This window comes from Dipodomys spectabilis, unplaced genomic scaffold (assembly GCF_019054845.1).
Source record: "Dipodomys spectabilis isolate Male_0828 unplaced genomic scaffold, ASM1905484v1 ptg000234l, whole genome shotgun sequence".
NCBI classification, from domain to species: Eukaryota; Metazoa; Chordata; class Mammalia; order Rodentia; family Heteromyidae; genus Dipodomys; species Dipodomys spectabilis.
In genome coordinates this window covers 20,729,991-20,753,682 of record NW_024870911.1, presented here as the reverse complement: position 1 = coordinate 20,753,682, position 23,692 = coordinate 20,729,991, and positions in this window count along the sequence as shown.

Below are 23,692 nucleotides of genomic sequence, written 5' to 3'. Positions count from 1 at the left end.
TCAGGAGGCTGAGAATTAAGGATCAAGGTTCAAAGACAACCCTGTCTGGAAAGTCCATGAGACTCTTATCTCCAATTAACCACCTCAAAGACAGAAGTAGAGCTGTAGCTCGAGTGGTTGAGCACTAGCCTTGAGCAGAAAAGCTAAGAGATAGTTCCTAGGTCTTGAGATTAAGTCCAAGTACCAGCACACACATACACACAGAGTAACTTTTAGATTGATATGTAACATGTATATAAACTGTAACCATTATAATGTATATTTGATGAGTTACCACAAATTAAATTCCATCCATGTTAAAAAAGAACGTTGCTAGGTGCCAGTGGCTCATGCCTATAATTCTAGCTACTCAAGAGGCTGAAAGCTGAAGATTCAGGTATGAAGCCAGCCTAGGCAGAAAAAATCTGTGACTCTTATTTTCCATTAGCCAGAAAAAGGATGCAACTGGAGGTGTGGCTCAAGTGGTAGAATACCAGTCAGGTGTAAAAAAGCCAGGTAAGAGTATAAGGCCCTGAGTTCAAGCCAATACTCTCTCTTACACATGTGTGCACATGCACACACACACACACACACACACACACATGTCTAAGTGTAGGCTTGGCACACAGCAAGTGCTTCATAAAAGGTAGTTAATAATTTGATTTAGAATTCCCTCTCTCTGTTCCCTGGGCCACTTTTCATCAAAATAGTAAGAATCAGGCAGAGAAAGAATGATAGATATAGAAGGCTGACATTAAGAAAGATGAAAGCATAACAGGAGGGACAGATACCATGGAAACAGAGACATAAATGGAATTATAGTCAGAGCAACAGAGAGAGGACATCAGGCAGAAGCAGAGGGAAAGCCAGAGACACTAAGATGGACAGTGAAAGGAGAGGGAAGGAATGAAGAGATAAAATCACTTGGAAAGGCATAGCTAGGAGTGAAAGGCTTTTACCTGTCAGATGACAGATGGAGAGTTCATTAGCTTAAGAACTGTTCTTCCTTCGTCTAGCCCTTAACTGTTAGGAGTTCTAAATTCCCTATCCTATTCATTCCACTTCAGCCCAACATGGCTCTGCCCCCTTCTCTTCTCCTTACCTCACACCACACCATCTTAGTAACCCAAGTCCACAGGGATTTCTCATTTCAGACAAAACTGTTTGGAGTGCAGACGCATCATGGTGTCAGCCAGTCAGTGCAATAACCAGGTATAGTTTTACAGTCGCTCTCCTCCTGCCCCCCACCCTACTGTAACTGCACTTTCATATATCTCTGGCTGAGACAGGCAATTTTCTTTCAAAGATTGTTTTTTCTGGAGCCTGTGATTTCTACTCTTGCCTCAGCCTCTGTGATATTAAAACGGGGTCAGTGGCTCTTGGCAGGCTGGCCGATTTGTGGTCACTTGCCAACTCCTCTGCTCAGCCTCCTGTCACTGTGTGGCCAGTTTGTACCATCCCTCTACCTCAACGGCCCACCTCCTCAGGCTGCAGGCGAATGGCTTCTGTGGTTCCAGCTCTCTCTGTTGGCCTTCTGCGCTGTTACTGTCTTCCATATTGAGAGGAGGACACATATCTAAACGTAAGAGTTGAGGGTGAGTGAGGTCAGGGTAGAAAACCAAGAGAATATTTGCCTTCCATGCCTCCTTGTTCTCTCCTACCTGAGCCTTATTTTGTTCAGGGATGGAGCTGTCCGTTTCTTTCTATGGGAGTACTATAGCTTCTTTAATTAATTAAAAAATTTCAAGCAATTTTGCAAAGGAGTTTTAGTCCAACAGTGAGTACAATGCATCTTAATGTCACCCCTTCCATCATTCTCCCTCATCTTTTTCAATCCCACTCAGAGCCTCAAGTCACCCTTTCCATTTTTATATATGTACATGGACTATAATAACTGTATTTGTCTCTCCTTCCTCTATCTTTTCGTCTATCCACCTGCTACTTCCCCTTCCTCTCCTGACAAAGCTTGTTTCAGCTTCTTGGTATTCATTGTTAAATATATCGCTTATATTCTAAGGGGAACATATTGAAGAAGTGAGCAAATAGGACTAAGGTTTAGTAGTAGGGCATTTTTCCCTCTCTGATACAAACTGAGAAAGGAGGTGGGAAAACCAATATAGTTTTTTCCCCCTTCTCTCTTCTTCCCTCCCTCCCTCCCTCCCTCTCTCCCTCCCTCCCTCCCTCCCTTCCTCTCTCCCTCCCTCCCCTCTCTCTCTCTCTCTCTCTTCCTCTCTCTCTCTCTCTCTCTCTCTCTCTCTCTCTCTGGGTCTCAGACAATTTGGAGAATAGGAGGAGTCTCCATATCCTGTAGATTAAGGGCTGGATTAAGGGAAACAGGACATTTGGGAGAAGATTTGGCAACCTTTGGATCCTGCTCTGAGAGAGAGAAAGTGAGGGGGGAGGGAGGGAGGGAGGGAAAGGAGGGAGGAGAGAGAGATTATGATTCTGTTCATCCTACCAGAAAAAAAACTGCTATTATTTGCTGTTCTGGCACTTACTTATCTCAAACAAGTAAGGTTCTTTTCTTGTAAGAGAGACCTATATGTGCTTTTGGGGTTGTCTGCCTATTTGGGGATTTCTTTATTCCTCTCCATAGCTCATGGCCTGCTACCAAAAAAAAAAAAAAATCCTTCCTGCAGTCTAACTCTTGTTCCTCTTGTTTCGCTAACAGATCGAATCCTTTTGAAAAACAACATGAGGCAATATGATCCTTCTCCTCACTCATATCATCCCTTGTTTTTATTAAATAAAAGTAAGTGGAGCTATAAGATGTGACTGGCCTGGATCCCGGCTTCATAAAACAAAACTAACACCCTCTTTATCAAGGGGCTGAGGCATCCACAGAAGATTTCTTAGGCCATTTTGCTGTCACGTAAATGGGAATCAATATTCAATAAGCCCTTGATGCACTACACTAGCAGTTCACTTAATACCAGCTTCCAGTACAGTAAGTGGCGTTGATATAGGGAAGGCTTGTTTATAAAATAACACCGCAGGCCCTCACCTCATGGATATTGGATCTGGCTTCCTCTAGGTAAGAAGATTCCAGACTCTGAGGAAGCAAAGAATTATCTTGCCATTCCTACTGCATCAGGACATCTAGCTTGGGAAAGGGGGTGGGGGTTTATTAAAGCCAGCAAGTCTCACAGATTATAGAGGTTGTAAGGCCTACTTTCCTATTAGGAATTTCTCCACTGTGCCTGACCTGATTGCCTCCTCTTTCAATAAATTAGTCAAATTGAAAACCAATCGAAGAGTAGAATTTATTCCACCATTATCGTTATGAGAATAGACCCTCCTGTGCTCTGAAAGCCTGCAGTGCTTAGAAATTATACCTCTTTTCTCTCTGCCCCTATACTTGCCGGCTGCCTGGCCCCCTGGTGGATGGTCGGAAAGATCTGTTTCTCTGTGCAGTCACTGTGAGTCTGGTAGGGAATGGATCATTTAAATGTGGTCTGCTATTTGTTTGCCACTCCATGCCATCTTTGCTGGGAATTTGTAATCTTAACCTTGTTCATTCCACTAGCTCTAAGTAGGCATATGTTAAGGAACTGAGATCCATTGTCTGCTTAAATATGTTGTGTACATCTTGTCTGCCAGCTTTGATTCATTTCAGAGCCAAGTAGATTTTAGAAAAGTTATTGAATAGTTTTGGATTGTCTATGCTATTGTTCTTCAGTACCAGTGTTCACAGAGTTTAAGAATTATCACTTTTCAGTGGAAGTGGAAAACTCATGGAGATATTTACCCTGCATTATAGTCATGGCTCTGTCTTACCTGCTTAGGGTGAAGACTGGGAATAGAAGGCTATCAGGCACTACTGCCTGGAGATAGGCCATAGGAAATCAGAGCCATTGTTTGTTGTGACATTGTAAATGTCCCTTAAGGAGGGATGTCCTGACTTAAGTGTTCTAGAGGCCATTTAAAAACAGATCTTTAAAAAGTGTCACTCCAAGGCTGGACACCGGTGGTTTCTGTCTCTCAAGAGGCTGAGATCTGAGGATCTCCCAGGCAGGAAAGTCTGTGAGCCTCTTATCTCTAATTAACCACTAAAAAGCCAGAAATAGAGCTGTGGCTCACATGAAAGAGTACTAGTTAAGGGATAGTACCTAGGTCCTGAGTGCAAGCCCCAGTACACACACACACACACACACAAACACACACACTCCTCTCTCTCTCTCTCTCTCTCTCTCTCTCTCTCTCTCACACACACACACACACACACACACACAAGTGTCATTCCAGTCCACCCTGACTAGGATAAAATTAACAAATCTAGAACAAAAGGCTGGTGTTTATTAGTTCTCCCTTTGGGTATGAATAAAAGGGAGAGAAGCCTGCAGTGTTTCACAGGCATGAGATTGCTTTGGAGATTGGAGCTCCCAAAGACTGAGCAATGGGTGCATGTTTCAAAGGAGAGAGATAAACTACAGCATGTTTCTCCTTTTTGGAATTCCTCATTTGGCCCAGCTTGGTAATTTTGGGAAGAGAACTACAAGAATATGTGGGACTGCTGAGCTCAGAAGGGGTTGAAGGACTTGACAACCTGTCTTGGCACTTGTGCAACCAGTTTGGGAGCTCCCCAATAAAGAAGCAGAACAGCCTGGCACAAGTGGCTCATATCTGTAATACTAGTTACTCAGGAGGCTGAGATCTGAGGATCACAGTTTGAAGCTAGCCCAGGCAGGAAAAGTCTGAAAAAGCCGGAAGTGGTGCTGTGGGTCAAGTGGTAGTGTTAGCCTTAAGCACAAAGGAAGCTCAGGGATAGTGCCCAGGCCCAGAGTTCAAGCCTCATGACTGGCAGAAAAAAAGGAAAAAAGAAAGAAAGAAAGAAAGGAAGGAAGGAAGGAAGGAGGTAAGAAAGGAAGGAAGGAAGGGAGGGAGGGAAGAAAGGAGGGAGGGAGGGAGGGAGGAAGAGTGGGAGGGAGGGAGGAAGGGAAAGAGGAAGGAAGGGAGGGAGGGAGGGAGGGAAGGAAGGAAAGAAGGAAGGTAGGAAGCAGGAGGAGGAGAAGAGGAAGAAGAAGAAGAAGAAGAAGAAGAAGAAGAAGAAGAAGAAGAAGAAGAGAAGAAGAAGAAGAAGAAGAAGAAGAAGAAGAAGAGGAGGAGGAGGAGGAGGAGGAGGAGGAGGAGGAGGAGGGAGGAGGAGGAGGAGGAGGAGGAGGAGGAGGAGGAGGATGGGAGGAGGAGGAGGAGGAGGAGGAGGAGGAGGAGGAGGAAGATTTGCTTCTTCCTTTCCTACTAATAGGAAAGGAGATAAATTAGAGATGGAGATATTGAGGTTAAGCTCAGCAATGGACTGCTTGACAACACATAACTGACTTAACTCAGTTTAGAAAACAAGGCTTAGGCATTGTTTTCAGCTGTTCTATGCTGGGTGCAAGGGCCAAGTGTGGTTCAGACATCTTCCACTCGGTCCATGTTGACCTGACTAATTAGATTGAGAGTGCCTACGTCCCTCACCTTTTCATGAAGCACATACAACTAAAAACAAACAACAAACAAAAACAAGTGGGCACCATTGGCTCGTGCCTGTACTTCTAGCCACTAAGGAGGCTGAGATCTGAGGGTCACAGTTTGAGGTTAAGGTTAAGCGTCTCATAGACTTTTCTGATCAGTCCAAAAAGACAGAGTGAAAGTGTAAGTGTGGCTCAGGTACAAAGTATCAGCCTCGAGTGAAAATGCTAAGGGACAATGCTCAGGCCCTGAGTTCAAGCCCCAGAATTGGCACCAAAGAAACACAATCAGAAAAATCCTTTTTTCTTTTCATCTTCTTCTCTCCTCCTCTTCCTCCTCTTCTTCCTCCTCTTCTTCCTCCTCCTCCTCTTCCTCCTCCTCCTCTTCCTCCTCCTCTTCCTCCTCTTCCTCCTCCTTCTGTTAGATGGGAGGCTCTATCTTCCCTGCTCACCCTTCACCTTGTGTAAGTGAGGTCTACATGAAGAAGAAGACCAGACCTAGAAGTTGGACTGCAGGACAAAGATTTTAGGGAATAGAACTCCCAGAGCATAAGGAGTTCTCAAATGACTTTCCTAGACAAAGAGATCACGGGAGAAATGTGAAGATTTCCTCTGTCTCTGCGGTGGTCAGGGTTCTCCAACGAAGGGATACATGGCCAATATTGTCTTGGAGAGTCCTGCCATGCCATGTGCTAGCATACAGGCCATTTTCTTTGGAGCCTGCTTTATGTAGGGAATGAACCAGCATCAATGAACAGTAGCATCTCCACATAGGGTATTACTGATGACCAAGCCCCTCTTCCCTCTGGTTAAACTCCCATTCAATCATTTGGTACCTCTGGCAGTTCATTTCTTGCTGCAACTTGTGTTTGGCATCGGTGTTACCCCACGCAACAGCTGATGACATCTCTTGGCCTCCCCCATCCATTCAGCAACGCCTCTCCCCCCCAACCCGCCTCCTCTGCCTGCTGTCCCAGCCTGTAACCCTGATCTCATTTCCTCCTACCTCTCACACCATTCTGAGACCTCTTGCCTCAACCTGTGCCATGCCTCTTTCTTTGGAGCCCCTCATTCTTTTGGAGAGTCTGTTCCTCTTCAGTTGAGGTCTTTTCCTGAACATTTGGACCTTTCCAAGACTTTCAGGAACTACAGGACTCTGCAGAGAGGAGTGTGATTCCTATTCCTATTGCCCCCAGATCCCCGGTGGGGCGGATTTCATGCTTGGAGTGTGTTGTTTGTCTGTCTCAGACTTTGCAGCCCCTGAGGCAATAGCTGTGTCTTTGCAGGCTCAGGCTCAGGAAAGCCTTGGCAGCCAACAAATAATAAATAACACTCTGGTAACAACACCTGCAACTTGCTAATGAGTGTCTTTCCCTTTCCTCCCCCCCCCCACCTTACCCACCTCTTGGAGGTTGGGGGTGGGGACCCCCAATTTCTAGGTAAATGGATTTCTGTACTTATTTCCTGACTAAGAGAATTGAATGTCGGAGGGGGAAAGGCAGGTCTTTGCATGGCAGAAGGAAACTGTGATGATTTTGATGGTTCTACTAAATAAGATTAATATATACTTCTAATATTTATTTTAGAGTTTGGAGAGATGGAAATATTCAGGAGCAGGATATCAGTCAGCTCTGGGCTTTTTTAAATGTATCTGTCCTGGGGCTTGAACTCAGGACTTGGATAATGTCCCTTAGTTTCTTGTTCAAGGCTAGCCCTCTGCCACTTGAGACATAGCTGCCTGGTCTGGCTTTGGACTGTGATCCTTAGATCTCAGCCTCCTGAATAGCTAGGGTGTGAGTTACTGGAAATTCACTCTTTTGGTTTCTTTTTTCTTTTTTGTGCCAGTCATGGGGCTTGAACTCAGGGTCTGGGCACTGTCCCTGAGCTTTTTTTGTTCAAGGCTAATGCTCTACTGCTTGAACCACAGTTCCAGTTCTGGATTTTTGGTAGTTAATTGGAGATAAGACTCTCATAGACTTTTTTGCCTGGGCTGGCTTTGACCCTCAATCCTCACATCTCAGCCTCCTAAATAAGCTTGGGATATAGGCATGAGCTACTAATGCTCAGCTTCTTTGGATTTCTTTTTTTTTTTTTTGGTCCGGTCGTGGGGCCTGAACTCTGGGCCTGGGCGCTGTCCCTCAGCTCTTCAGCTCAAGGCTAGTGCTCTACCACTTGAGCCACAGCGTCACTTCCGGCTTTTTTCTTATGTGGTGCTGAGGAATTGAACCCAGGGCCTCAGGCATGCAAGGCAAGCGCTCTACCACTGAGCCACCTTCCCAGCCCCTTCTTTGGATTTCTTGAGGGCTCCTGAACTTGGCTTCTAGGGACAAGCTGGGAAACACATCTAACTCCATCCCTTTCCATAGGGATATTTTCCTATCATGGATTACAAAAATTGATGTTCAAGGGAATCATCTTCCTCTAAGTCTATAAATGAAGCACAAAATGACTCTATTATCTTCTTTTAGGTTTGGGTTGTTCATGTTAAAATGCCAAACACAAAGTTCTTGAAGATTACTATGCCTGAAATGCTCACATTTGCCATCAAGTAAATCTGTGGAGATTTAGCTTTGAATCATCCAAAGAGAGCAGATCAGATATGCAATATTATCTACTTACTATGTTTTCAAATTGTTACCCCCAAATACTATTATGGTAAAGTACACGTTCTGATGCAGGTTTAACTATTAAAAAACACACATATATATGATCACCCAGAAGTCTTCCAAGTCTTTGTTGTGGTATTTATAGAAATTGCTTTTGCTTTTTTAATTTAATTTTTGATACCTAAGAAGATAAAAATGTGATTTCCAAAAGTTCTTTCCACACAGTTTCACTCTTTAAAACTTATGTCTCCCAAAACTGTCCTCCTCAAACTCCCTCTTGATTCAGGGAGAATGCCTTCAGCCAGAGGAGACGTTTGCCTCATTTCTGCTCCTCTCTTTCACCTCTGCCCATGCCCACTTCCCCACACCTCCTGCCAGTTCTTGGGGTGTAAACAGTCCTGTCTGGTATTTCGGGGTAAATGAGCTCTGTGTTGGATTAATTCTACATGACCCTGCTTGTAGACGGCGGGAGGTGGGGGAGGAGCTAGTCTCCTTTCCATTCTTTTGGAGTCCAGACCCAGGCCTGGGCCAACAAGGCTCATTTTCCCATGTGTAGGAAGCTGATGGCCACTCCTCCACTCCCCCCACCCCCTGATATTTGGCTCCTCAGCTTCTCTGAATCACCACCCCCTGACCCTGATTGTCTGTAGTAAGGGCTCAGACCCGTCAGGCCAACTGCACCAGAGAGGGCTTAATAAGCACCTGGCGGCTAAGTACTTTGAGATCTTTTAGATGAAAAGGGCTGTCCATGGTTCTGGGGTTATTATTGTCAGGGTAGTGGCGGCAGCAATTACTCTAGATGATCAGGGTACCCACTCCCTCTGTTCCCCAAGGGAACATCTGGCTCTTGGAGGAACAGCTAACTGCTAAGAGTGGTAAACTGCTTTGTTTTACTTACCTGGGATTCTAATGGAGTATTGGTGAGGTTCCTTTGATGATTTATCATTCTATGTCTATTGCTAGGCAGGTGCCATTACAGAAGCTGAGTAAGTTCTGCAGTGCTCACTTGCTAAGGATGAAGTGGCACTGAAGAGTGTAGAGTAGCGTGGTGCCAGTGGCTGGTAAGTATAATCCTAGCTACTCAGAAGGCTGAGATCTGAGGATCAAGGCTCAAAGCCAGCCTTGGAAGAAAAGTCCATGAGACTTTTCTCTCCAATTAAGCACCAGAAAACTGGAAGTGGCGTTGTGGCTCAAAATGGTAGTGTGCTAGCTTTGAGTGAAAAAGCTCAGGGACGGTACCGAGGCCCTGAGTTCAAGTCCCATGACTGACCAAAAAAAAAAAATTATGTCAAGTGACAGAGGCCAGGGATGGAGGATCACCATCTCATTTGGCTTCTGTCTCCAGGATGAAAAGGAGAGGGAAGTGGTTGGTGCGGCACAGCTTGAAAAAATGAGTTCTAGAAGGCAGAAGAGGAAATGGGGTCTATTACAGCTGCTCAGGAGTACAGCTACGTGTATAGAAGATTCACGAACCATATCACAGCAGGCATTTTAAATGAAGAAGGGTTTAAAATGAAGCATATTTGTGGAGTGTAGAGGAGGGAGAATGACATGGGGTGTTTCTGGTTAAGATATATTGTGTTGGTAGTATAAACTCTTAGCTGGGCACCAATGGCTCACACCTGTAACCCTAGCTACTCAGGAGGCTGAGATCTAAGGATTGCATTTCAAAGCCAGCTTGGGTAGAAGTCAGTGAGACTTTTATTTCCAATAAACTACCCAAAAGCTGGAAGTGGAGGTGTGACTCAAGTGGTAGAGCATCATCCTTGAGTGAAAAAGCTAAAAGGTAGCACCCAGGTCCTTAGTTTAAACCTTAGTACCAGTATACACACATGTACACATGCACACATGCACGTGAACACACACATACACACAGAGTACAATTGTTAAAATGCACTATGTATCACTTTTCTGCCTCAGAGAGGTGGAGTTTTCGTTCTGAGATATCAGTTCCTAATAATAATTTAGTGCGGGTCTATAGAAACGGATTTACTGCTCCATCGTACCTGCAACAACTGGGGTGAGGGGCAGTATGTCACAGGTGGAGGGAACTGGACTTTGAGTCCTTAGGCATCATCTGTCCCTGTCCTCAGAACTTTGCTGTGGAAATGAACACCATACCTGTATCATTCCCACAAACCCAATCATCTTCCTAAGAAGGCAAACAGTGCACACTTTTTTTTGTTGTTGGTCCTGGAGCTTGAACTCAGGGCCTGGACTCTGTCCCTGAGCTTCTCTTTACTCAAGGCTAGCATTCTAGCCCTTGAGCCACAGCACCACTCCCGGCTTTTTCTGTATATGTGTTACTGAGGAGTCAAACACAGGTCTTCATGCATGCTAGGCAAGCACTCTACCACTAAGCCACATTCCCAGCTCAGTGCAAGTTTCTTGAGCAGTCATTTGGTTTTGTCTAGCAAGGAAATTATATTTACTTCCTGAAACAGAAAAGATCAGTTTTTTTGGAATGAGGGTTTTTTCATTTTCTGGCATTAAAGCACTCATTTTAACTACAGAGATTGTTTTCTTTTTCCTAGCTCTTAAAGCCACAAGTTCATTCACATGTGAACTGGATAAGTTACTGCTTCCTGGTCTGCAGGTCTCTGCATTATTTACTGCCCAATTTGTTGTGTTATTTAAACAGTAGTTTAATCACTCTGAATTATGTGACATTCGTTACACTTACTAGAAGTCTTGAAAAGTTTTTTTCTTTTTTTTTTTTTGAGACAAGTTCTCACTATATAGTAAGGAGGGATGCAAATCTAAGATCTTCCTGACTCAGCCTTCTAAATGCTGGGATTACAGGCATGCACCATTGTATCTAGCTCTAGATTATGTGTGTGTGTGTGTGTGTGTGTGTGTGTGTGTGTGTGTGTGTGTGTGTGTGTGTGCGCGCGCGCCTGTTCTGGGGCTTGAACTCAGGGCCTGGACACTGTTCCTGAGCTTTTTCTTTTTTAAAAATGCCAGTTCTAGGGTTTCAACTCATGTCCTAAGTGTTATTCCTGTTTTTGTTTTTGTTTGTTCTTGTTGTTGCTGTTGGTCGTGGGGCTTGAACTCTAGGACTGGGCACTGTCCCTGAGCTCTTCAGCTCAATGCAAGCACTCTACCACTTGAGCCACGGCACCACTTCTGGTTTTCTGGTGATTAATTGGAGATAAGAGTCTCCCAGACTTTCCTGCCTGGGTTGGCATTGAACCGTGATCTTCAGATCTCAGCCTCCTGAGTAGCTAGGATTACAGGCATGAGCCATCGGCGCCTGGCTTACTTATGGTATTTTTGGTAATTAATTGGGCTTTCCTGCTTGGGTTGGTTTCAAACCTCAATCCTCATATCTCACCCCCTGAGTAGCTAAAATTACATGCATGAGTCACTGGCTAGAAGTTTTTCTGAGCCATATAGATTTTTTTTAATGACAAAATAACAACAGGGAGAAAAGAAAATGCTGACCAAAGGATTTAAAGTATTGCAAAGTCAAGAATAAGAGGATGTATGGAATTAGCTCAATAGGCTACATGAAGCTATTCCTGAGAAAGATTGAAATGTACCATTCTCAGAAATTCTGTCTAAAGGAACAGTGAAAGTACAATGAGATCCAGTATAGAAAGAGAGTACTGACTAAGACAGTCCCTTGCCGCATGTCTCCTTGGCTGCGTGCTCTCTCCTTTATCCATCGGGATTGTCCAATCACGCTCTCTGAAACGGATTTGATGACTCACCAATGACCAATTAGGCGTTAACACATCTATCTCGTGGGCTATCTAGCCATCTTTATGGAGAACAGGATCTTAAATCTCTACTCATCAGGACAGCCAGAGGCTTTGCCTAAACAGTGGAAAGAGCTGTAGACATTTTTCATAATTATAATGACTTTTTACAGGGAGAGCCATAACTCCTGTCCCATAACTCCAGAGTGGGAGAAGAGCCTATGGCAGATTCTGTGATGCGGGGAGCGGAGCCATCTGATGGCTGTCTTCTTCAGGCACTCTGTGCTTTCCTACCATGAACGACTTCTGGGAGCAGAATTTACAAAGGAAGAAAAGATGGGTTTCTATTTTGGGAGGCCCTGCACTGAGCGGAAACAGACTACACTCTCCAGAGGCAGAGTGTAGCCGGGTTGAGCTTTAAATCTTCTTTCCTCCTTCCTTCCCCCCCTCACTCCCTCTTTTTCCTTCCTCTCCCCTCCTGTGTCTCTCCCTCTCTCTCATTAGCTATGGAAGGCTTCCTGAGGGAGGCAACTTGAAAAACTGAAGATCATATTAGAGGAAATGGCCTTTGTGTAGAGGTAGATAAGCCTAAGATGTGGACCAACATAGGAAAATGATCCCATTATGGATTATTGAGAGTTTGTCATCTTAGTTTCAGTTGACTAATTGGCTAATACTTCCATCAATCTCTTCTACAGGGGAGAGGGAGGGGGAGAGAGAGAGAGAGAGAGAGAGAGAGAGAGAGAGAGAGCTTCTGTGCATGTACACGTGTGCATATATAAATGTCTCTGTGCACGGCTGGAGCTTGAACTCAGGGGGCTAGGTGCTGTCCTGAGCTTTTTCACTCAAGGATAGTACTCTAAACAACTTAAGCCACAACTCCACTTCTGTTTTTTTGGTAATTAATTGGAGATAGTCTCACAGACTGTCCTGCCCAGGCTGGCTTTGAACCATAATTTCAGCCTCCTGAGTAGCTAGGATAACAGGTATGAGCCACCAGCACCCAGCTCTATTTTCAGTTTTTATAAGAGTTTTTTTTTTTGTTTTTTTTTTTTTACAAACTATGCCTGAGATCATCCTTTCTTACTCCTGCTCTGGTCTTGGCCAGACTGGTCCATCTTTTCCCATTGTAATACTGTATATCCTTCCAAATTACACTTCTGGTAGATTTCAACTATCTTTTGCTCATCTTCCAGCATTTTCTGTTTTACATAGTAGACCTAAGCAACTCTTGTGAGTGAGCAAGCAAGAGAGACAGCGTGTCAACATGTAAATGATCACTGATCACTGCTATTGCCCAGGCTAAATACCCTGGAGCCTTACCTTTTCTGACACTTTTCATTGGCTAATTGCATAGCGCTCAAGTTCTTCATTTTCTCTTATGTGATTTCTTCTGCTGTGTGTTTCAGTCTGGGAGTTCTTGCATTTTTTGCACTACTTTACACCCTTGTGAAATTTAGACATTGAATTCATATCTTCCAGTGTGCTAGAGATGAATGCATAGATAGTTTGATCTGTATAGACAACTCTTGTGTTTTTGAGGTATGTTTGAAGAGTTAACATACCTATGACTGCTCCTCTTAGCCTCTTTTTTGATCAAGTAGACAGTAATGAGTGTATATCATAGAAATTGATATTCTCCTAAAAACTGATATTCTCTTTGATATTCTTCTAAATTGATATTCAGCTAAAAGATTCGTTCTTTGCTCAGAACATGGAAAGGACAAGATGTTGCTCTTGATTGATTTAGTCACAAATAACCTGCTCTTTTCTTTGTTCCAGTACTGGGGCTTGAGCTCAGGGCCTGGTCACTGTCCCTTATCTTTTTCACTCAAAACAGGTACTCTACCATTTGTGCCATGCTCCACTTCTGTTTTTTGTTTTTGTTTTTTTTTTTTTTGCTGGCATTTGGAGATAGGAGTCTTTTGGACTTTCCTGTCCAGACTAGCTTTGAACCTCAATCTTTAGATCTTAACTTCCCGAGTAGCTAGGATGACAGGTGTGAGTCACTAGCACCCAGCTCACCTTACTTATGATAGCTACTATTCTGGACAGAGAATATAAAAAAATATACAAAGTTTCTACCTTTTGGGAACTTTAGTGACAAGATGAACAAGCAAGTCAGAGCTTGCAACTGAGAATGGTCAGAGCTGTGACAGAGGTGTATATGGTGTCCTAGGATGGGGAATAGGGATGAAGGTTAGATGCAAGGTAGTAACATGTATAGGCCTGGTCAGCTAGAACTAAGGCAAGACACCAGAATTATCCTCTCCATTTGATTATAATTTCTTCATTTACACCTTCACGCAAGGAGCAATCATTTACTAAGTGCCTATTATGATCCAGATGGAAAAAAAAATCCCAGACACCAAGAAGACTACAGTCTACAGTGGGGGAAGAAAAATGAACCCTTAAAATATAGTATAATGAAGCCAGGGACTGGTGGCTCATGCCTGTAATCCTAGCCACTCAGGAGGTTGAAATCTGAGGATTGCAGTTTGAAGCCAGCTTGGGTAGAAAAGTCCATGGGACTCTTATCTCCAATTATCCATCCAAAAGCTGGAAGGGGAGCTGTGGCTCAAGTGTTAGAATGCTAGCCTTGGGCATAAAAACTACAGGACAGTGCCTAGGCTTGAGTTCAAGCCCCATAGCAGAATCTATACATCTATTATATATAATATATATAACATATTATATATAATGTTATACATTCTGATATATATGCTTTATATGTAATATAATATAGAGTATATTTAATGATGAAGGTGGAGGTAGAATCACAATTAAAGCCTGTTGAAATGTTAGGCTGCTTAGAACATTGAAGGGAGAGAAAAGAGGGTAATTTTAATGACTTACCCTTTCACTCCTTTCAAGTCTGTGACTAGGTTGATTCAAATTCCACTGTGCAGTTTATTTATCATCTGGAATCTCAGCAGTTGAAGGATCCGGAATATATCAAACTTCCTAGGTCTCTGTCTGGACCACCCTTTCTAGCTCAGGAAGCAATTAGTCTGAGAAAGACAGAAGTGAGAGTGTAGGAGCAGAATATATATCCTTTTAAAATAATTTAGTAACAACCTTAGGTAAGTGACCAATAATTTATAGAGTCTATTCTTTTTATAGAGATATTTCCTTGCAGCTCAACCAGCAAGCTTGTCGGGTTTAGAGGATTAATCTTTGACGTAGTAAATATGCTCAAGTTGTAATTCAGTTGAGGGATAAAGGGAACTTAGACTTGTATAAGAAAAAAAATTAAATGGGTTTGTAGTGGATCAACCCTGATGGTTCATCATGTCTTTTGTACCTTAGCATCACAGAGATTAGGAACTGAGAAGCACCTCCTCTCATTCAAGGCCTTTATTCTACAGATGAGTAGACTGGGGCCTGTGGTACAGGAAGGAGATAGTGGCAGGTGCAGGAACATATGTCTCTTGGTACCATATGGACCATCAAACTCTGGTCTCTTCCCTTCTAGTCTCCTTCCCTGCCTTTTCTTGACTTTCCTTGCTGTATGCTTCATTCAAAGGAAGCCCCTGCTGGGCCTTCCATCCAGACCACATGTTTTCTGCTCCTGAACCATCCCTTACGCTCCACCCCTCCCCAGCGTTGATGTCTTTCTCTTTGTTCCTCACCTTTCTTCCCCTCGAATGAGCTCTAGACTCCCTCTTCCAAGAAGCCTTCCCTGAACACTTCTGCCTTTGCATGTTTGATTGTGCAGCTGATGGCTGTACTTAATGGTTTGTTGACTAATAGGCATTCTGAAGTCTTTTTGTAAGTGCTTAGATTCTATCCATTTAAGAGCTTCTTCTTCTTCTTCTTCTCCTCCTCCTCCTCCTCCTCCTCCTCCTCCTCCTCCTCCTCCTCCTCCTCCTCCTCCTCCTCCTCCTCCTCCTCCTCCTCCTCCTCCTCCTCCTCCTCCTCCTCCTCCTCCTCCTCCTCCTCTTTCTCCTCTTCTTCTCCTTCTCCTTCTCCTCCCTCCCTCTTCTCCTCTTCTTCCCTTTTCTTTCTTCTGTGCTGGCCCTGGGGCTTGAATTCAGGGCCTAAGTGCTATATTTTGCTTTTTCCACTCAAAGCTGGCACTCTAGTACTTGAGACACAGCTTCATTTCTGGCTTTTTAGTGGTTAATTGGGGATAAGAGTCACAGACTTTTTGGCCTGGGTTGGTTTGGAACTGTGATCCTTGGATCTCATCCTTCTGGGTAACTAGGATTATTGGTGTGAGCCACCTGTACCTGACTTCAGATTAGGAGTTAGTTAAGGGCATGGCCTGAGACATACAGGAGGATCTTATGTTGCTACTTGACTGGAGATGACCCTGGGATTGGATTGTATGAGAAACTTAAAGTTACCTGAGTATTTTAAGAAAGGGAAGAAGACTGGGTTACTTTCGGGTGTGTGGGAATTGTCATCCCACTTTGAGGCACTGGGTATTACTTCTTCAGGTTATTTCTAGCCATAGGGTTCTATGACCTTGTGAACCAAGTTGGATACACTAAGGCCTTCACCTGCTGCTCTTACCAATTTTTGTGGCCTGTGTTAAACAATAAGACATCCCAATAAGACACAGTAGGTGGCAGATTGGCATGTCCACCACATACTATGGATTTTTTACAAAATGCCTTGGAGAAGGGCCCTTGTGTGTGGAATGCATTGTTAGCTGGAGCACCTGGCTGCCCAGCGGGTGACCTTAGTTGTCACCCAGAGGTCTCTACCTCAGGGAAGGGAGGCTCTGAAAGCCTTTTTGACCCAAGTTCAAATTCTCTAGAACAAACAAGCCAAGCTCTTGCTCCAAGCTCCAGTCAAAGAGACTCCAGTGTGTTTATTGACGCTTGCATGTCCCCGCCCCAGAGAACAAACAAACAACTCAGCCTGACTCATTCTCTCCATTAGCTGTACGTAGTTCCCTGGCTGGGTTTGCCAGGAAAAATCCCTCAGACCCTATGGAAATAAGACATTCAAAGGTCTATGTCCCTGTTCATCTGTTCCTCACAGGGAATACTGGTCCTTCCTTGAGATGAAGACTAGCAATGGCTTCAAATTTCCTTGGCTTGGGCTCTTGATGTTGCTGGAGTCAAATGTGTTTGCTTCACGGATTCATTCATTCGAGAAATACTTATTGAATGCCTACTGCATGTGAGACTACTCTCTTGAGATCAGGACCTGCTGGATCTTGCTATGGAGAATGCCAATGTTTCCATCTTTTAACTGGGTGATTAGAAGCCGCCCTTTCTAATATCTTGTAATGAAACCTTTTCTCTCCCTTCTCCCCAGTGAGAGAATTCAGTCTCTGAACTCTAACCATCTCCTTTGTGAAGTCTTTTATGGGTCATTTTTATCTAAGATGGCATACCCCATCTTGTTTTCATCAGACCCTGCTTCATAGTTTTCCTCCACACAGATGGAAGCAGTCATATGCTCACATTTGTGGGCAATTTAGTTCCTCCTAATGTCTCTTTGGAAGAAATTGAACTTAGACCCTTCCCATGCTGGGTTTAAAGAAGGACTGTGTTTCCTGAATTGTATCATTCTCTAAGCACTCAAATATTACCTGATGTTAATACATCATCTTATACAATCAGGTCAGTATAGGAAATGATGGCCTAGACAAAGATCTTAGGCTGTAGGACTTCTAGAATTTTTACCATATTGAAATTCATTTTGAATCTCAAGAAGGGAAGATAGTATGCAAGTTTCCCCAAATTACTAAACTATGGGGCACATTTTAAAGAGAAATATCTTTTCTTTTTCTGTCAGTCATGGGACTTGAACTCAGGGACTGGACACTGTCCCTGAACTCTTTGCTCAAGTCTAGCACTCTATCACTTTGAGCCACAGCACCACTTCCGGTTTTCTAATTGGACATAGAGTCTCACAGACTTTTCTGCCTGGGCTGGCTTTGAACTGCAATCCTCAGATCTCAGCCTCCTGAGTCGCTAGGATTACAGGCATGAGTTACCAGTTCCCAGACTTAGAAAAACCTCTTATCAGCCTTTGGGACATTTGTGTTCCACGAAAGTCCATGTAGGAAGTGCTAATGTAGTGGAAGGAACAGTGAATTAAGAGACAGGAACCTGGAATTGCATCCCTCTCTGACGCTCATTCTTGTGGCTTTACACAAGTCACTTTACCTCTGTAGGTCTCCAGTCCCTTACTTAAGAAATGAGGAGGTTGAATTAAATCATCCATTAATCTTTTTCTAGCTCTCTCCGTAGGCATCTGTAGGGAGGCACAGTGTCCTAAGAACCAGAAACAAAATCTAAGATCAATGTCAGGACACGCATGTCAAAGACACCTAAATAAGGGAATAAAACATTAAACCAACAGGTGACTGAAGAAAGCTGGAGTGAATGTGTTTTACAGAGAAGGAAAGATACTTGTAGAAGGAAACAGCGGTGGTCTTTAAGCAGCTAAATACCCAAGATATGGAAAGAGAACATTGTCAAGGCAGAAATGAGAGTATTCTCTTCTCGTGGGGGAGCGGGGAGAAAGGTATAGCCAGTTTATGGAGCAACCTACTTGGCTATCCTTTTAAGGAGAATCAAAGCTCACCTGGGAAGAATGATGGAATGGACCAAATTCTGGGAGGTTTGGTCCACTAAGGATTGAGAACTCTATCTGGAGAGCATGGAAAAGTAGACTGATACACATTTCACTCCCAATGACTTGCGATCTGGCCAGCTCCAGGCCATTGGAACAGATGCTTATGTGTGGATCGCCTCAGAGGTGGATGGGTTCCAGTTCTAGTGAGTGGTTTAAACCTTTTCCTCTTCTTGAATTGAGTGTGAGGAACTAGAGCCCTAGATTAAATTCATGCCTCTGGGCACTGTCACCTAGAGAAGATAAGAATAATGAGCTGACATTTTATAGTTGTTATGATTTGATATATCTGTAGTGTGTATGTGTATGTGTGTGTGTGTGTGTGTGTTTGAGACCATATGCACCTATCTATATGGGAATGTGTTTTTACATGGGTGTACACTTGTATATGGATAGGGCCACAAGGCCATATTTTTATATGTAGGCTATAATTTATATGTAACTAATAAAATGGTATGTATATGATATATGTACATGGATTGTCTTCTGGTTTATATATGTGCAATATATAGAGACTTTTTTTTTTGTCAGTCATGGGGCTTGAACTCAGTGCCTGGGTACTGTCCCAGAGCAACTTTGCTCAAGGCTAGCACTCTACCACTTTGAGCCATGGCTCCACTTCTGCTTTTCTGTTGGTTAATTGGAGATTAGAGTCTCATGGACTTTCCTACCTGGGCTGGCTTTGAACTGTGATCCTCAGATCTCAAACCCCTGTGTAACTAGGCTGATAGATGTGAGACACCGGTGCCCAGATTCACCAAGTATTTGATGAGTACAAGCTATATGTCTGCATGTAAACAGGTCTAACTTTGTGGACATGTATAGCAAGTATACACTGCTTTTGTTTGATTTACCAAGTTGATGAAATATCTGTTTGTATCTTGATTTCTCACCTATCCAATATTTAAACCTTGTGTTGTAGGTCATTGTGAACTGCCGCCTACCCACCCCCTCCTATTTTTTTCTTGGGAAAAAAACACCAGGAACTAACTAGCTACATTTAGTATGGGCAAGTGTATGTATGCATTGTGGACATGAGTGGAGAAGAATCATGCATACCCTATTCATTATTTATTACAATCCAGTCTCCTAGGCATCGTTGTTTCTATAGAGTTTGGAGAACTACCTCAGACACTTGCTCAGCACTCTGGGCAAATAGCTTGCTTTCACTTCCTGATCTGTCCCATGCAGCCAGAAGGATGGGATGTGATGATACTGAGCTTGAGCTGTTTGAAAAGGCTCCTCTTTTCTTTTTGTGTCTCCTGGGCCTCATCTTTCAATCCTCCAGCCAGTTCCCCTGATCCCTCGAAAGACAGACACAAGCTTTCTTTTCCCCAGAGAAAACAGAGGGAGAGAGCAAGAAAGATTTTTGCTCCAAGGCAATCTGCTCCTATTTTTATGGGCTTTGTCAATAATGTTCCTTCATTAAGATAGCATCTCGGTAGAATGAAAGAGGCCTCTTCTCTTCCCTCCCCCCCACCAAAAGACTTTTTTTTTCTGGAAGAGGGGAAGTTAGGGGGCATTAGATAAACCTGTTTTTTTTTAAGTACCTCTGCATCAAGGAAATGTGTTATTATTGTAATTGTCTAATGCTAATTATACTTATTACTATAATAACCATTTTGTTGTAACAAATGATGTAATCCTCTTTATTTCTGTCGCCGCCAGAGGCGAGTGGTATGCGTCTAACAAGAGGGGGTACTGGAGAATGTTTGGCGGGGAGGTGGAACCCCCTCCTAGTGAAGGTAGAGAAGCTATTGAATATTTGTTGCCTGAGCGTGGGGAGAGGTGAGATGCCTGGATCTTATCACTTTCCAATTTCTTCTGGAATGTCCCCTTCTAATGCCTTTTCCTGCAAGTATTTAATCAATCAATCCAACCTTCATTTATGCATTCCACAGGCATTCATTTATTTAGCCCAGGTGATACAAAGGCAAGCAGATGGGAGTTTACCAAGAAGAAACCACAGTCTAGAGGTAAAGATAAGCATGAAAATACCATTTTCAAGCTGGCGCAGGTGGCTCACACCTTTAATACTAAGCTACTCAGGAAGAAAAGTCTGAGGATCACAGTTCAAAGTCAGCCTGGGCAGAAAAGTCTGTGAGACTCTTATCTCCAATTAACCACCAGAAAACCAGAAGTAGAACTGTGGCTCAAAATAGTAGAGTGCTAGTCTTGAGCAGAAGAGCTCAGGGACAGCACTTAAACCCTGAGTTCAAAACCCATGACCAACAAAAAAAGAAAAAGAAAATACCATTTTCAATGTTCTAGTAGTGTGACATTGAGAGGCATATTTAGAGAAATATGAGAATGTACCTAACAGAGGTAATTTATTCCAAGTATGGACACCTGAAAAACTGGGTCTCTTGGAGGAATCTTAGCACAGAGGAGAGTCAGCCTTTCCTGTGTTAAAGGTCTAGAAGCATGCTAAAGCTTGTTGGTTGTTGCTAATGTTACTATTAATAATAAATAATAAATGTAACTCACATTACTTTATATCAGACTCTGTGGTAGCCACTTTAATTTGCTAACTCTTGTGTGCGTGTGTGTGTGTGTGTGTGTGTGTGTGTGTGTGCGTGTGTGCACATGCACACGTGTGCTGGTACTGGGGCTTGAACTCAAGGTCTTGAGTTTCTTGCTTGTCCTTCCTTCTGCCCCCGCTTTTCCCCCACTTAAGGCTAGTGCTCTACCACTTGAGCTATTCTTCCATTTCCCTTCCTACCCCCCCACCCCCACCCCGGTTACTGGTGATAAGAGTTTCCTGGACCTTTCTGCCTTGTTCAGCTTCAAGTTGTGATCCTAAGGTCTCAGCCTCCTGAATAGCTAGGACTACAAGCATGAGCCACCAGCACCACAAGCAGCAGTCACTGTTGTACAGTGATGCACATGAAGCAAATAGGTAAACTCAAAGTACTGAAAACAGTGCCTTGTGTGAAGATGGGCTGCTCTTTCAGTGTTGTTTAACAGAAGCAAAAAGTATTGGGTAACTTGTCCAATTTCACATTGAAAGTAAGAAACAGCTTAGGTTTGAAACCCAGTTCTGAATCGAGGCCTCGTTTTGTAGCAACTTTTGTAATCAGTATAAATTGCCATTAGAGTTTTTAATGAGAGAAGCAAGGCAAGATCCTTATTTTTAGCAAGACAATGCCAAGAAACTAGGACTATAGGGACAGCTGGCCTACAGGATCTTCCCATCCCAAAGACAAAATCGAAGGGTCAGCTTCTAAGATGGCAAGCTGTTACTGTACAGTGGGTTCAACCAACCAAGCTGGGTTGTTGCCCTGGCTGTCTGTCTGAGAGACAGCAAGGAAAGGAGCTGGGTTAATAAGCTCTAGGGAGCCATATCACATCTCCAAGTTCCCATATTTGGGTTGTCCAAATGATGATCCGTCAGTAGGCCTTCACTTCCTTCCATGTTCATAGACCCTGCAGGCAGATTTTCTCTAACTTTTGTGGTGGGGCTTTGTCTGACTTGTCTGCACATAACCTGGCAATAGTATATGTTAACAAATCTACCATATGAATTCCAATCATTTGGGTAACCCTCAAACTTGGCCTAATGCTCTCATATTGAATTTTTTCATTAGTAATCAAAGAAGCTATTTCTCCTGTTATTGATTTTCTCCATTTCAACACACACACACACACACACACACAGAGTCCAGCACCACACCTTAAGCAAGAAGGCTCCATACCACAATGGCCACCTCTCCATATCCATCTTTTTCTGATTCCCTTTGTCATGAGCTGTCAGAGTTATTTCCTGAAGAGCAAGTGACATTTGATTCAAGATTTCTGCTAACCATAGGGGTCGGCTTCTCCTTGGAAGAAAGAGAGGAGTTTTAACTGGCCGTTGTTGTGTTGATTATTGGGTTTGTGGGTGCATCTGTTCTTGGTGATTTTTAAAAAAATTTTTAGACATGGTTTTATTATGTATGTAGCTCAGGCTGGCCTGACTCATGATCTTTCTGCTTTTGCCTCCTGATTGCTGGGAATATAGGCATACACCACTTTGCCCAGAATTTTTTGACTCTTGTAAAAAGAACTGAGCCTAAGGGAAGGGGAGCATCTGTGGACCTACAGGGTGGTGGTACTGGGGCTCCTGCTTCCTGCAGGTTCTGATTGTGTCTGGCTGATGGGTCTGGTGGAGGCTTCTCTACTCCTGTCCCACTGAGGGGACTAGTTGAATTAGACCTAGATATTTGGGTGAAAGTGCTTGTGAGCCCGGCCCCAGGGCTTCTGCTGCAGTCTGTTGATCTGCATGTTTCTGGAATCCCCAGGCACAGATTTCTGGAATTCTTCTTTGTCAGCTTTTTCCAAATGTGGTGTTAATAAGGGTAAAAAGGCATAGGAGAGAAAGCAAAGTTTCATGAGAAGAGTAGATCGAGAGATTTATTACCAAGTATTTTTGAGATCCTGATATTAACATGCAATTTTTGTGTGTGGCTGTGCTGGAGTTTGAACTCAGAGCCTTGCCCTTTTGAGCACTCTACCACTTGAGCTCTTTTTCAGACAAGGTCTCACATTCTGTTCTGGGATAGCTTGACCCCTTAATCCTCCTACTTCTATCAATTACATAGCTGGGATTACAGAGGTATGCCATCATGCCTAGCCCTAAAATGCAATTATTTTATCCTAATCCCAGGTTTGAGATGAGCTATAGGAATCTACAGCCAACTCTCATTCAGTATCTTCTCTAATTGAGGCTGTTTACTTCTGTATTTCTCAGGAAGATATATTTATGAGACATAATCCCGAAGGTCATTCTGAAGACAAAGACATGAAGGATTTTTTTTTTAATGTATCATGAAGAAGTTCAAAATTCAGGAGGCTGAAACCTGAGGATCACAGTTTGATGCCAGCATGGTCAGAAAAATCCATGAGACTCTGATCTACAGTTAATCAGCATAAATCACAGAGATTATTTGTTTTTGGGGGGGTAGATGAGAATGTCTTCTCCATTTCTTCTACCCTCATCTTGTCCTTACAGAACAGAATGGCACATTACCACTTAGCTAGCACCAGCCACTTGGGTATATAATCTTTCGACTTTTCCTCTCTTCTTCCACTGAAATTAAAATAAGACAAACACTACATTTTTAATCCATCTAACAACCATTTTAAAATATTCCTTATAAATAACACCTTGGGATAGTTGTTATGGAATATCATGAGCAATGATCATTATCTTCAAGATGGGGAGAATGCCATATTGCAGACAAAGACAAGGATCTAGGTGATACATCTACAGGTCAAGGAAAGCCGAAGAGTGCGTGTTATTTAAGCTGTTTAACATGTGATATTTTGTTACATTAGCCCTTGCAAACCAATAAGGAGGCTAACTGTATAAAAGAAA